We start from the raw sequence: 12,749 nt of genomic DNA, 5'->3' as shown, positions 1-12,749 counted from the left end.
AGAAATACTACTATTATGTGACATTAAATGTATATTATATTCTTTATTGCACTAAAATATCTGTACCATATACAATGATTGTACAGTAAAATAAGTACAGGCAAAGGTGGACTTATCTCTAAAAGAGATTTCTTCCAGTCAACCTATGGAGGTGAGTGACGGAGTGTTGTAGTGGGCAAGATAGTGCAGACTAGTATAGAAAATATATAGAAAAATATGAAAATATAAATACATACATAAATAAAAATATAATACATAAACATACATAAAAATACAGTGCACAAAATACATATACTACGTATATTATTTATATATACTATATAAATACATATACATACATATTTACAGATCGATGTTAATTTAGTATATAAAATAAAACAGATAAGACATGGGGAGAAGTAAGGTTAAGATGAAGGGTTAGCTTGTGAGAGAAAATAACGTTTCAAGCGGCTTCTAAATAACTCAATACTACCACTGTTTTGGATGGATTTCGGCAGGTTATTCCACAGTATCGGAGCTCGTACTGTAAACGATTGCAGTCGAAATTTTGTGTTACTCCTAGGCACATCAAGCATCGAAGTGATGCAAGAACGCCTGGAGCGTATGGGAGTGGGTAGGAGGTTGATCCGGGAGCTAAGGTACGAAGGAGTATGCGGGTTATTGAGTATGTTGAAAAGGACAGAAAGGATGTGCATATCTCGGCGAAATCGGATAGGGAGCCATTTAAGTTGAGAGCGGAGATGAGAAACATGGTCATACTTACGTAGCCCGAAAATGAAACGAATAGCGAGGTTTTGTAGGCGCTCTAACTTATTAAGTTGCTCCTCCGTCACATCTAGAAAGCAGGCATCGGCGTAGTCAATAATTGGGAGAAGAAGTGATTGAGCGAGCATAATTTTGGTATTAAAGGGCAGAAAATATTGGAGACGTTTGAGAGAGTGAAAAGTGTAATGAAAACGCTTACTGATATCGTTGAGGTGAGCAGTCCAAGACATGTTGCAGTCTATGATCAGGCCCAAATTTTTTACTTTGTCATGGTATGCTATTGGAACCCCAGCATACATGACACAGGGTACAGATGGGTACAGATGTATTATCTTTTTGAAAAGTATTCTATCGATGTTTTGTTGAATAATACAATATAACATATATGAAACATCTTATTCGGCTATATACTAACAATACGCATATTTGATAAGTTATATACTAATTAATGTAAAAACGTATGTGACATAATCGATATACCTATTATAATTATTACGGATCGGTCAATGCATGAAAATTTTCATAAGAAATAAATCGATTTTCCATAAAAAAAAAACATTAAATATATCTGTAAAAATTTCGAAGCAAATTTTATATTCGAGTTGCTCTAGTAAGTTCCTTTAAAACATTTTATCTATGGCTAATCTTTTACCGCTAATAATTTTAAGAAAGAGTACATAACAAATATCTCATTCAAAGAGACCACTTACCATCTTATTTGCAAATAAATTATACAGTTTAATATCACCCTCAGCTTTAGATAAGGCGCTACCGATTCTAAGTCAGGAACGGCACGTTAATCACATCTGTTTTCGCAGAATATGCTCTAAATTGAGTTTGCCCGGGAAAACCGGACTCTGCACTGCGGATTTTGTACGTAACGTACATATAGGTACTTAATAAGAATTAGTTTCACAATATTCCTACGATATGAGAGATATGATGCTATGAAGTGTTCAGTTCTTGTGGTCGTAAAATATACTAAGTTTATTCTCATGGCTATAATATATACCTTACTTTAGATAAAACTTTATCTTCGATAGTGCCCCGGGAGCCACTAACGCGGATACGACGATTATATCAACTTCGGGAAGTTGTACCACTTCTAGGATAGTGCGGTAAATAAACAATGTTTTTATCTTTAAATATTAAATATTAAGAGAAACTAAATGGTGATAATAACTAATAAAATTATCATTAAATACTTCATAATTTAAATGTATATAAATTGTATAGTTTTTAACATTCATGATGTATTAATTTTAAAATAGTAAATAAATTTGGTATTTCGTAACGATGTCTTAACTACCCGAGGTCTACAAAATAGTTTCTTAAAAATATTTTATAAATGGCTATAATATTTCCATTCATATTCTGATATTTTAAGAACATATTCGGTGATTTTCTTATGCATTCTCAAAGAATTACAATTACATTATTAGAATAGAAGATATACCTACCTAATAATATATTAATAATTATTAATAATAACAAGTTACAAATTCTATCAATCCGTAAAAGGGCTTATCTGCTTAGAATGTTTATAGAACATCAGACCTAATTAAGGTCGATTTGATATTAAACTAAAAAATATATATATGAGAAAAATCAAATATTTCATTAACATTATCGGTTGCAATAACCCCGTTCTACATGTTAATAAATGTCAAACGAACCGGATAAGCCACTTTCGGTAATACTATTTTCCAATTACTAATGTAATCGCGTCAATTCACTGGGTGCGATTTAATAACAATCTACAAACGGCCAATTAAACGTTTGCATTTCAGCTCTCACCATACACATTCAGTTCAATAACAAGAATATCGAAACATAACTTGTATCTTTATATATTCAAATTGTTAATACTTCATTCAAAATACTTGGATTTTAACTTAAAAACATTTTTATTTTTTGTACCAAATTCGCTGGTATCTTGATAATGAAACTTGGGAAACTATATCACTAGTGGTAATTTATTATTGATATATTATAAACATTATTGTGGAACACAGTTTCCCTCGCATTTTGGTGGTTACTCGTGAATTGTAGGCATAAAAAGCAGCCTATGTCCTTCTTTGGAGTTATTAAATTCAGATAAACGGTTAGAGGGTTACGAAAGATAAACAGACAGACAGTATTATTTTCGCTTTTATAATATAAATGCAGATTAAATATAATAAAAATATAAAATCAAATAGGTTACACCCAGTACTCTTTTATCTTTATATAAAATAATATATATAATAATAATATAATAACTTAGTCAGCCTCTGATGAATACTAATCGAACCGGTTTAGTAAAGAATAACAAGAAAGAATAACAAAACGATTGCATTATTTTTTTCATGTAGATCACAAATGAATTGCTTATTTTCGCAGAAGTAAACCGCGATTGCTTCGAACATAGTAGATCCAATATGCAAGGGATCACTAACAATCAATACGCATATTATATTTTAACAATGAGGTACAATTTGTGATATACATAAATGTACGTAGTAAAGAGAGCAAACAGTTTTGACAAATCCCTCTACAAGTGAGTGCTACACGAACCGGCTTAACCTAAGCCCTACAAACTGTTTCCCGACATGACTCATTCTATTAAGGTGCTTTAAATGGAAGTGAAAATATAAGTGAATCACGGACACAAGGTTTTATTTAATGAAGTTATAAACTTACGAATATATGAAGTTAATATTTCAACTATTATTTCGTTTTCTTTCTACCGTGACAATCGTTTTAGAAAACGAAACTGTCTTCTTTTGGTAAATAGTCCACCTGCTGACAAATTATTACAATAATATTAATAAAAATAAAAAAAACATGATAAATATCCCGTAATTAATAACTATAATAATAAAAATAACCATGTTAATTTAAAATCTGATGACAAATTGTTAGTGAGTCTTTTTAACACTAGATACATAGTTAACTAAACCTTCAAATCGGAATACAAATAATACAGAATACAGATCATATATGTTCTTTGATGGTTGCGAGTATAGATTATTTTTTCGACATCAATGTTCGCATTACCGCCTGTGTAAATATATATTTCTATAATATCCAAATTTCACTTGCACCAACAATTCGTACATCTAGTACGAAAAACAACAGAAGCGCGACTTTTAAACTTTTTCAGCCACGTACAACCAATATGTAGAATTAGCTTTCGCTGGCGGTGTTTTGAACTGATACGACTCGGGAATCACCAAGAAAAGATCACGCACAGTTCTTAAAGTGGTGGTAGTTACACGTGCTGCCACTTATATTATAAAAAAATAGATATTCTTCCCAGTTAGATGGTGTGCTGCAAATTGATGAATGGATTCCCAAATGGGCTATAAACAAATAACAATTTTAACAAAAAAACTGACTTCAAACAAAACACTATTTTAAATCAATTAAATATGCACTAAAAAGTAATAGAAATAATTGCGTATTCAACATATTTTTTAGAGTCCTCATAAGTAAAATGAAATGAAAAACTTAAAAGTCGATTTACGATTATATAATATAGTTATTGTTATATTTGGAGCCGGTGTCAGCCAAGCAAACCCTACAGTATATCTATCAAAAAACAATATGAGAATACTTTAACAAATATGTTTTTTACAAATTACCTTTGGGTCAACCTTTTCAATAGCTATTGACTACATTTTAAATTATTTTACACTTACGGCTTAAGGATATTAAATTTTTAATTAACTAAGATTATTAAATTAGAATAAGGTACTTACATTGATATTACTAACTAACCGCGCAGAATTCGCACGGGTACAATTAAGCTCAACGTTTACTCTCTGACTAACTTAACTAACTTAAGGATTTTCACTTCGAATACGTTTGCATAATTAATTATATTAGTTCCTACATATTCTACAAAATATAAAATAGTATTAATTTGCATCCAGGATTTTTGAATTCAGGAAAGTTCATTAAAAATTATCATATAAATATTACCACAACTAAGACTTACAAATGTGAATAAAAAAATGCATTATTTTAACGTTAAACAAAAATATTGCGAAAATAAGTGAACATTTATTTTAAAAGGACAAAATATAAATACTTTGAAAGCTTTCATTGCGATGAATCAAATTATACAAAGGTTGTGTCGTTCACAATTTGTTTTGAAACAAGTCACGTTTTACGTAGAAAGGACGCGGAATTTTTGTCTAATATAAATAATGTCTACTGCTTTTATTTCAATCATTATATTCTAAACACAATACGAGGAATTTGTTAAAGGGAGACAGTGGCATATTCGAATAAAACCTAATTAAAAAACAATATTCTAATGATAATAATAAATATTGGATAACATCACATACATTACTCTGATCCCAATGTAAGTAGTTAAAGAACTTGTTTTATGGAAAATCAGAAGTAACCTTCTCCATCTCGGCCGGGAATCGAAGCCGGGACCTCGGAGTGACGTACCCATGAAAACCGGTGTACACACCACTCGACCACGGAGGTCGTTGAACGTCGATGAAACTACGTAGTAATTTAATCTCAACTGCAATTGTTTTAAGTTTATTCGATAGAACGGTCTGCGTCTTGGGCAAACTCACCATTGTTTACTGTTCTCGTTGATCTATTTGATTGGTAACAATATCCAGCTGGTCAAAGGAAAAACCACGGATAAAAGATAGATGCTGTGTGATTTGATAGGCGTATTGTGCCTGTTAAAACTGAGAGGAGTTTTCGTACGAATGTATCATTACTTCGTTATATATCTATCATTAATTATTCAGTATTTAGCTTTCTCTTTTCTTATAAATAGTAGATGATATTTAGTTAATACATTTTTTATTTTGAAAAATGACTTAGTAATATTGTTGTTGATGACCATAATGTATTAGTCAATTCTTATTATATTCTACTTTAATTACATTAAAATATTTTAAAAAAGTATATCTAAATGAATAAAACGTGTAGTTTTTTTAAACTAGTTTTTTTTGCTAAATGTAATATTAGTTTTATTTACCGCTTCGTTGTAACGCCACAAAATAATGTTTATAAAATGTTATCTTACTAATCTTAGTAGGATTTTAATATAAATGCGAGAGTTTGTGAGGGTGGAATCATGTATGTTTGTTACTCTTTCACGAAATAACTACTGAACGGATTTCGATGAAATTTTACATAATATATATACACATGAGAATAACAAATAGGCTACGATTTATAATGATTTTATGTAATTTGGTCATAACATAACGACATATCAAGAAATCGTGCGAAAGCGGGGCGGGTCATTTATATTAAAGCTAAAGTGTGGCTAATAGTTTCAAAGTAAATGTATTGTTTGATTACGTCCAATATAGAGGAATAAGGGTATGCGATGAATCAATAGAATTATAAGATCTGGCCGCTGCATTGAATTTCCATCCGTTAATTCAAATCTCTTGAATTCCGAAACTCCTAGCTTTGATTTAATTTAGGTCTTATCTGATATTCTGAATATTGGTCTGGCTGGATATTAATTATCGACTTATAAAGCGATTTCTTGATACTGCTGAGTGCTGATATTGGAAAAGTTCAGCAACTCGGCGTAGTTTAATGGGATATCGTGACTGTTAATGCTAAAAATGCCGGTACATTTTTTATTTTTTATTGGTAATAAATTTTGTTTAGTTTAAAATTCGAATCAATTTATTTTCAATAGAATCTTGAAAGATTAATTCCAAATAAAGTTTCTTCTACACATGTATACATACTCTGAAATTGTGATTGACTGTTGTATTAATTGTACAAAATTGTCTGTATGAGAACGAGAAACTCTGATTGTCAGTCCTTTTCATAGTAGAAAATTGATATGCGCTTAACGAAAAATAATCATACAGTTTTTTTATTATTATATAACCTTTACAGCTCTTATAATCCATAATTACGCTTTTAAATAAATAGATAAAGTAAAAGTACAGTAGCAGCCTGTACATTTCCCACTGCTGAGATAAGGCCTCCCCCCCTCCATTAAGGAGAGGGTTTGGAACACATTACACCACGCTGTTCCAATGCGGGTTGGTGGAATGCACATGCGGCAGAATTTCGATGAAATTATACCATGCAGATTTCCTTAGGATGTTTTCCTTCACCGCCGAGCACGAGATGAATTATAAACACAAATTAAGCATATATATATGTGCTTAATTTGTGTATCATAAAAAGAGTATTTAACTAATAAAATTTTATGGTGAAATCTTAAGGTCTTCTTTGAGTGAAAGATAGAAAATGTCCAACCATCAACTGGCAGGTCTGTTCTAAAATAAGTAAATATTTTGATTCATAAATATAAATTTCAGCCGCCATTGTCCACTATCAAAATAAACTCGACGACCTCCATGGTCAAGTGGTGTGTACACCGGTTTTCATGGGTACGCCAATCTGAGGTCCCGGGTTCGATTCCCGGCGGAGGTTTCGAGTCGATGTAGATTACCATTAGTTTTCTATGGTGTCTTGGGTCTGGGTGTTTGTGGTACCGTCGTTACTTCTGATTTCCATAACACAAGTGCTTCAGCTACTTACATTGGGATCAGAGTAATGTATGTGATGTTGTCTCATATTTATAAAAAAAAAAAAAAATTGTCAATATTAATCTCAGGACATTTTCCGATCTTACACGGAAGTCAATTGTATGAAAAAAACTTTCTGAAAGTTGGTAAGATTTTTTTTAGCTGTGGTCCAGTTTCCCATGTCCGTTGTAACCTTAGGTTGTAATAAACTCAAGTGCTCCCCAAGGAAATGATCCTCGGGTACAATTCTTAATTTAACTAAGGCCAGGAAAGATTTCCCTATTGCATTCTTATACGGAAACTGGAAAAGAAGACGCGGTTACAGATAATATTTGTATGCAAACATATATAATTAAATAAAATGAAATGAATGTAAAAAAATATTAATAGAGTGTGTCAAAATCAAATTAATGAGATGGCACAAACGGGAGGTATTTAGATTTATACGTCCTTTCTGTAACTACCACTAAATATTAATATCTATTTTTACACTAGAAGAACTTTTAAGTGCCATATAATACACACACTCTGTTTGAGAGTCTTATACAAATTTAAGATTAAGTTTTATTTACCTGTATCCATCACAGAGTATATATTCCATAATCAAAGTTATTATGTGAGAAAGTTTGTATTGACTGTGTTTGCGTTGAACCTAACACTTATACGTTTTAGAATATTCCTTTTAAAGGTGTTAATTATCGCACTCTCCTATTTACAATAAAATAAGCACCATGTTGGAATAACAGACCGAACGCTTTTCTTTTATAATATTTTCCTACATTTTCTTTGATCAGCAGACACTTTATGTTACTATAAAAATGATCTCTATCTATTTTTTCCTTTTATAAATGCCAATATAAATCTACTACTATTTCTCTGTACGAAACAAATATGTATTCGGCATAGAAATATGATTCTTGAGAACAAAACAATTCGTAGTCGGTATGTGGATATTTATATTTGTCTATTCTGATGACAAATGTATAATATTTCACGGAATGAGGATACTGATAAGAAAAAATAAATTCATATATACATAATAGTGTATACGTGTATTTTTATATAATGATTGCTTATATCTACGAAACATAATTTTTAAAAGACATTCAGTTATACAACATAAAACTTAAACCACAACAACAAAAGTAGATTCCACCGAGAACAAACTGCATGAAACTCATTTTCACCATCAGTATGTCAATAAAATATATGCTACTTAGAAATCAACAGATAATAAGTCCAATTGATTGATGTATAATTTATTATATGCTAACTTTTTTCATGAGTCCGTCTGCGAATACTTTTTTTAATATGATTTTCATTTTTTAATTGATTGATGTTAATTATTGATGTGAAATATTTAATTGAGCGTTAAATAGTACCTAAACGTCATATTTGTAATAGTCTTTATTATAGTAACAACTTTTAATGGATATCTTACAGATTTTGACAATGTAAACAAAATGTTATATTGGCTATCGGATACAAGAGATAAATTTCGCGGAAATAACGGAAGGTTCTCTTTATAAGGTTCATTTAAATAATATGATAATATGTGTACGATATGATATACTTTTATATACTCTCCCAAGGTATATCAAAAATCCCTATTCTTAACTTTCTGCGTACGGGTTGACCTTATTTATAAATTCTATATAGAAAGTTTTATTTAAATTCATTAAATTTTTTTTTAGACAATTCATTATTAAATCAAAGTCAATATTATATCATTTAAATCCAGCCTGGAGATAAAATAAGACAGCGAATATTATTATCTATTAGAATGTATTACTTGATATTAAATATTATATGAATTATTATTATCTGTGTATTACAATCTGTCACTTTGTACATTATTCATTATATTAATATGTTTTTAATCTGGCAACATAAATATTGACATCTGTCAATGTTCCTGGCGGGATAATTAATTCTCGGGTATATATTTTTTAATGCGTATCGAGTACTAAGGTATTTATAATTATTATAAAATTATGTAAGAAATCTAATAAACATATTTTTTTTAATTAAGAAGTTAATTAATTATAATATAATAAATTGCATTTTCGAGCAACAATGGTTATTAAAATTAAGGAAGCGATAATGTTGTTTATCGCCAATGACACTCTAATGAATAGTACTCTAGCTGCGTACAATTGCAATCACATACATATTATTTAAATGGTTTTTCTGATGTTTATTTTATCTTTTGATAAATTAGTAAATTAAAAACATTTTCTTCCAAAATTAAAGATTACTGCTATTCAATTCATAGTTGTTATCACAGACATAGGTTGTACACCATCGGAAATACTTTCGGCACAATATGTCTTTTTCAATTAATCTTTAATTAACTAAAGTCAAATTATGCTAGTACTGGAATTTGATGCTTAAAAAAAGTGTAGTTATGTTTTTTTTTGGTATTGTGTTGTTGAACTTTCTAAACGTGAACGACATTATCGTTTAAAGATATAAACTAATGTTTGTAAACATATATATATCTGTGAATATACAGATACACATGTATTGCATGGAACCGAATAGTAGACTTTACTACGCATTGATATTTTCATTTCCACCAGAATAAATATTGTCTTACGAAAGACAAATCGTTTTTAACCTCACGAATCACGATACGAAAGTGTATACGCAATTTCGTTTCCAATATGTTTACCTATCATCCTTGAGCACCTAAAGGATCATAGATTTATCACTTAGTAATATCTTTTTAAAAAAAGTGAAGTCAAGCAATATCATTTAAATGACAATCATAGGTCAATAAGCCTTCGCGACGATTAAAATTTTCAAAATAAAAAAGCACAGTTAATCGATTAAACAAAATTTATAAAACAACTAAATCAGAATAAATGGTTGTCTTTGACATTCTTTATACAAAGAAAAAAAAATGCGCGTTCCTGCGCTTCCTTCGAGCATGACAAAGGAAAAGGTATTCGTTCGTCCGTGCGATTTTTATCATCTCAAATATCATATTTTCCTCGTCGATGATCAAAATATTTAAGCGTAAGCCCACGGTAGAACTTTATCGAGCTCCTATGTATTATTCAGATGTTGCTGTACCGAAACGAATTTATTTTTCTGGTTGCTTATTTAGTAGTGGTCCCTGACTCATTCTTCCGGCATCAAAAATTTAAATGGGTTCCCAATATCGGCTATTGTTTAGATATCATGGGGTGTATAATATAACTTTAAGTAATTTGAAATTATTCAATTTGATTTGATATAATAATAATATGACAAAATTATTATTAATAATATATTTTGAAAATATATCCTTTTTGATGGAGTTATTGACTAAGTACTACTACTTAACAAAGTTCGACTAACGTCATTAAAGACGGTGCTATTATATACGAACTCACTACGTTGCCTTATTGGTGTAATGTTCAAAACCCACTTATGGTTATTTATTACCCTATGTTGATAGGTAGGACACAGTCATTAATATAGCGTTTTTACAATCAATTTTGTATATCATACTCTAGGCTTCACCGATCGTGTTCTGAGGTATTTGTTCTCACGGAGTACCTGTGAGTCTTATGCAATTGAAAATTTTGAGTACTAACTCAATTCGGTTTTCATATCACAAACCTTATTTATTTATAAATAATCATCTAATAAATACATTTAAAATAGGATATTGATTCGACTTTGCACGACAAGGTAAAATCCTTTATGTATTTTAAATTATTTATTTACAGGTGAACAACCTATATTTTTAAAGCCAAAAATAAATGTTATTAAAAAAATGAGCGATATACTTCCTAACGAATTCCTAAATAATATTTTAAATAACTACATACCATACAAAAACAATGAATGAAGATTGCAAGCATTAACTACAACTAACTATAAGTACCTGCTGTACGTACTATAAGTACAAACATATTGTTCGAATATCGCCTATGGGGATAAACTACAGTTACTCGGAAGAGTTCACTGTTCAAACTCGCTTTACGCGGTTTCAGAAAGTGTAAAAAAGTTATTACGAAGTTTTTGTTATTTAGGTTGTAGCTCACACAAACTTAAATTTCATAGAATGTATACGTCATGTTTACAGTAATGGTCAATCAATTGAATGTAAGTATATACATTTAATTATAATAGGTAAGTTATAGACATTAGTAGCAAGTACGAGACAAAGATTTTTGCTAAGGTACTTTTTGTTTAGGTCATTTGTATGTATGAGGAATGAAAAATGACCGAGAATTGATCCTTAAAGTACCACGTGCCAACGATGTCCCCATGAGACCTTTCTTCTTTTAGTCAATCCTTTTTAATATAACACACCCTCTCTTATTCCATAGAGATGTAGTTTCCTGACTAAAATCACATATAAGTAAACGCAATCAAAGGATGTGGATAACTTTCAGAAAATCCCTAAAGCATCCTGTGACAAACACTTAGGCATTTTTTCAATTTGAATTGATTATTTCAGTGTATTCGTTAAATATATTCATGTAACGATACCTCACGCCTGTTCTTAACACAAGATCAATATAATTAGTAGACATTATAGTAACAAATAAGAAGATATTCTCTTTAAGACTTATTCAGTGTATTTGAACATGCTGACTGATCTGAACGATATTAATGGGATCTTTCGAGTCTCAGACCCGTCATCTTAGAATCTGCAACCTCATAAGAAAGCTTATTACAAAAATAACACACCATTATCCCGATTACTATATTGTGTGTATATACTTTTGAATTAGTTTAGTTCGCAGTCAATACCTCAGCCGTATTTGGCTGTGAGCCAGCCTCTATGTCTGTAATTCAGACCACTAAAAGTTTGTTTTCAGAGTTATAATTTATCTATAACAACAGCAACTACGTTATGAAATGCTATGGTTTTTTTCTGAATGCCGATGTAAATATTATATGTACGATATTGAAGTAATGAATTATAACAAATTTATTTTTAATAATATTTTATTGCATTATCTTCTTCTATCGAAAAGCTTATGAATGAAGAAAATGACTGGAATGGTGTTCTTCGAGAGGCGCAAGTAAATAAGGGATTAGTAAGAGAAATTAGCATGGATGAGGTAATGACAGCAGTCAAAAGCATGAAAAATGGGAAGGCTTTGGGTCCAGATGATATACCAGTTGAAGTATGGAAGATATTAAAGAGTGAAGGATGTATGTGGTTGACTTTATTCTTCAATAAGTTGTTGCATGAAGAAACCATCCCACAAGAATGGTGCAGTAGTTCACTAGTGCCCGTCTTCAAAAATAAAGGAGATGTACAGGATTGCAACAACTATAGAGGGATTAAACTCATATCACATACTATGAAAGTATGGGAGAAGGTAATAGAGAGAAGATTGCGAGAAGAGAGTGAAATTACCGAAAATCAGTTTGGGTTTATGCCAGGTCGAGGGACAATGGACGCTATCTTTGCACTCCGCCAATTGTGCGAGAAGTACAGACGTGCTCACA

This window comes from Vanessa cardui, chromosome 2 (assembly GCF_905220365.1).
Source record: "Vanessa cardui chromosome 2, ilVanCard2.1, whole genome shotgun sequence".
Classification (NCBI taxonomy): Eukaryota; Metazoa; Arthropoda; class Insecta; order Lepidoptera; family Nymphalidae; genus Vanessa; species Vanessa cardui.
Note: the sequence above shows the minus strand (reverse complement) of the source record.